Consider the following 4207-nt stretch of genomic DNA (forward strand, 5'->3'; position numbering starts at 1 on the left):
CGGGGGGTCGCGGATGTACAGCGGGGTGAGCGGGGCGCCGGTGTGCGCGTCCATGGCGGGGGGCAGGGCGTCGGCGCCGGCGCGCGCGGGGTGTAGGACGAGGAGAGGGAGAGAGTGCGGGCGCGAGCGCTCGAGTGTGCCGCGCGCTGTAGCTGGCGCTCCAAATACACCGCGCGGATAAGTGTTTTTGACCGCGCGCCCAACCCGTTATCGCGCGCGCGCCGTTTTTGCGCGCCCGCTGGAGCGAGCCGCCGCGTTACGCGCGCGCTAAAAAGGCCTATTTTGCGGCGCGACGCTAGTTTAGCGCGGCTGTTGGAGATGCTCTTAACGTCGGCCGAGTCTAGGCTGCGTACGAAACGTTTTATCTTTTCCACTTATGGTCGAATTACAGCGGACCGCGGGTTGATTGCTATAAAACTTAGGGGCTTCTCTGCAAAAACTCCACGACGGTGAATCCGGAGACCCAATCCGTGCTTTATTATTAGGGAGAGATAAATATACGTCAAGGTGAACCCAACAGGGCACCACGCATCAATCTATTGATCTCTCTTTTTACACCTTTGTTATTGCTTGCTTCCCCAAACCTATTTATCTAGTTACCGCAAATAGTCATTGCTGATTGTTTTAATAAATGAATTTCGCCGGGTGGACAGGGGGCATATGCCCCCTCCCCCAAAGCGTTTATCTACTACCCCTATAAAAGTACGAAAGGGTGGAGAACCAATTCATCCTATCCATCAAATTGTGTGATCTGACGGTTTACATTACTCCATTATACTAAACGTGTTTTATGCTTTAATTACCCACCATGCCATTAGGCTGGCCGCTATCCTCTACTGCCTCTTTCAAAGGAAAACACAAAAAACAAAACCGCAGCCTCCCGCTAACTAGCCACTAATCCAATGCACGCACGCACCACGCACGTTCTTCCCCCGAAAACTAATCCCACTCAAATCACGTCCCCTCGATCTCGATACGATCTGTCTTGGCAAAACACCTCCACCGCCAGGACGTCATGCCGGGTCGGCCACCGCTTCGCACTGGAGGGCCCCGTTGGGGCATGTAGCGCCGCCCGCCGGGAGATGTCGTGGCCGTGTATGAGGATCAGCTGCCGCGGGAGTGGCCGTGTCCACTGGCAACCACGCCGGAGGGCGCCATTCGTCGCATCGCCTCCTTATGCCGGCCAAGAGAGCTTAGGCGCCGCTTGCCGGTGCTGCGATGGAGGTCCTCCCGGTCTCCATGGGGCGCGCATGGCGTCCTCTCCAAGGCGGGAGCAGACGCCATCACAAGGGCCTCTGGAACAGCACCGGTACACGTATATATCAAGACATCGAATTCTTCTCTTTTCTGTTTCACAAAGTTGCAAATGGCACTGTTGTATGTGGTTTTACCTACAAGTGAAGCTCTGATCCCTCTGCTGGAGTTCATGGAGATGAATGTGTAAGCGCAGTACGGGGTCAACCCTGACAGGGAGGTGCTGGAGATCTTACAAGCTGAATCCAAGGCCAAGCAGGTAATAGATCTACAGTAACGTCATACCTGTTAAATTAACCTACGTTTGATGGATAGTTGGTTCATATCTAGGGGATATCAGGGTGGACTGGAGTGTTTGTCTCCATTGAATTTTCTGCTGTTTGTGTTGATTTGAACCCTGAAATTGATGCATTTTGTTACCATTATGAAAATAGGAACCGAAGACTGGAGCACAACCTAACTAGCTTCTTCATGCATGCTGCTACCTGCTAACTAGCGACTACAGTTTGCAATCATGGCCTTGCACTCTGTTTATGTGATGTCTGCATATGTACGAGATGCATGCACTTGCTTGCTGACTTGCGCTCGAGGCGTATTGATTATAGGTCACCTTATGTGCAAGTACGACCAATCAAGAGCCCACACATATAGATTGAAGAATGGCATGACTTTGAGATAAAACAACTGCAAATATGTTTGCACTTTATGTTCATATAAACAATTCACACTTTATGGTACTCCGACATCGAAATGTTACCGCTTGTTGGTGATAGTGCTTTGCATGATTTTAGGACTTAGTAGATACACTGATCTAACTTTGGTACATGTTTCTTATTTAGTTATTGTTTCAAACGCATGCTTTAATTGATGAATACTGTTACTAAGGAAGGTCTTGTTCCAAATGCACATGCCTTCCATGTTTAACTCTGAACAGAATGAACTGCACTTGTTACAAACAGACTGAACTGAATGTATGGAAACATGTACAGGTTCCCCTATCCCGCTTGCTCCTCCGGCTGATGCACGTCCTCCCCAGCAATGATCCGGCTGTTGAACCTGTATTTTTCTAGCCCGGTTCAGTAGCTAGCTTAGCTTTCTTCAGTTAGCGGAATAAGCGGCCATGTCAACGTGTGCATGTACACTAGATATGGCCTTGTAGTTTCAGTTAGTAGGTAGCTAGCTTGGCACGGCCGTTGGAGTTGCATGGGATGGCATGCAGCGTAGCCCGCGGCACGCGCGCATCACCCGCAAGGCGAGCGTCGTGGGATGGCACGACCGGTAAGCTCGCAGGCGTGGTTGATCTCTTCCTTTGTAAGTTCAGTACAAATAAGATGAATGGAAATGAGAAAAGCTGCAACGCAGTACGCAGCACAAAACCACCTGAGTCATCTTCCTCCTCTCGACATTGAAGCCGTGAGCTTGAGTGTGTAGGCCTTCCTGGTTCCAACAAGTGGCATCAGAGCCGCGTCGTTCCTCGGCGACCATGGCTGGTTCGACATCCCCGGGGGCACCCCGGTGTCCGTTGACGCCGCGGCGGCGGCCCGTGCAGTAGCTGGCAAGAGCGGCGACGACGGCGCGCGCTCGCCGACTCCAGACCGCGGTCGCAGCCGTGGTCGGAGCCGAACCCGCAGGCACGGCAAGGAGATCGTCGTGCACGAGCGCACGATCCAGGAGCGCCTAGTCCCGGGCGGCAACACGGTGTGGCCGATGCTCACGCCAACGAACTACTTTGAGTGGTCCATGCTGATGCAAATCAACATGGAAGCCAACTTGATGTGGGAAGCGGTTGTAGGAAACCCGACGAGCGTCCCCAACGACAAGGCGGCGCTGGCAGCTATCCTGCGATCCGTACCGCCGGAGATGGTGGGTGCGATCGTGGTGAAGAGGACGACAAAGGAGGCATGGGACACGATCAAGACCATGCGCATGGGCGTCGCGCGCGTCCGCGAGGCCACGGCGCAACGACTGCGCTCCGAGTTTGAGGCGATCGCGTTCCGCGACGGCGAGACCCTCGACGCGTTCGGCATGCGGCTCACCTCGCTTGTCAACAACCTGCGCTCGCTCGGTGACACCATGGATGAGGTGAGAGTGGTTCAGAAATTCCTCCGCGTCGTCCCGCCTCGTTACATGCAGATTGCTCTCGCCATCGAGACGATGCTCGACCTCAACACGCTCTCTGTTGAGGAGCTCGTCGGTCGCTTGCACTCCGCCGAGGAGCGCTACCTCACTAACGATCAAGGTGGAGGCGGCGGGGCACAGCTGTTGATGACGGAGGCGCAGTGGCACGCACGCAAGCACCAGCGCGCCCAAGGCCAGAGCAACGGCCAGGGCGGCGGACAAGGCGGGTCCGGCGGACAGGGTGGCGGCTCGAATCGTCGCCGCGGCAAGCAACAAAACCGTCGTGGCGGCGGCCAGCACGGCGGTGGAAACGGCGGGTGCGACGGCGCGCCGAACGGAGAGCAAGACATGTCCGTCAAATGTTACAATTGTAACAAGCCTGGGCACTTCTCCAAGCACTGCACCGAGCCGCGACGCGAGCGCAAGGAGCAAGCAAACCTGGTGCGCGGCGAAGGAGAGGACACGGAGACGTCTCTCCTGCTAGCCACGGTGAGCATGCTCTCGACGACCACAGAGCGCCCGGTCGAGCGCGTACTCCTCAATGAGGAGCGCTCCCAGGCGCGCGCTGCCCCCGTCGACGGCCGCTGCAACATGTCCTGGTACCTGCACACCGGGGCGAGCAACCACATGTCCGGGTGCCGGGAGATCTTCTTCGAGCTTGATGTTGGCGTGCGCGGCTCCGTGCGGCTCGGCGACGGCAACGACGTGCAGATCGAGGGGAGGGGCACCATCCTGTTTGAGTGCCGAAACGGTGAGCACCCGACTCTGTCAGAGGTGTACTTTATACCTCGTCTACGCAGCAACATCATCAGCCTGGGTCAGATGGACGAACTCG

The sequence above is a fragment of the Triticum aestivum genome, chromosome 4B, assembly GCF_018294505.1.
Source record: "Triticum aestivum cultivar Chinese Spring chromosome 4B, IWGSC CS RefSeq v2.1, whole genome shotgun sequence".
Classification (NCBI taxonomy): Eukaryota; Viridiplantae; Streptophyta; class Magnoliopsida; order Poales; family Poaceae; genus Triticum; species Triticum aestivum.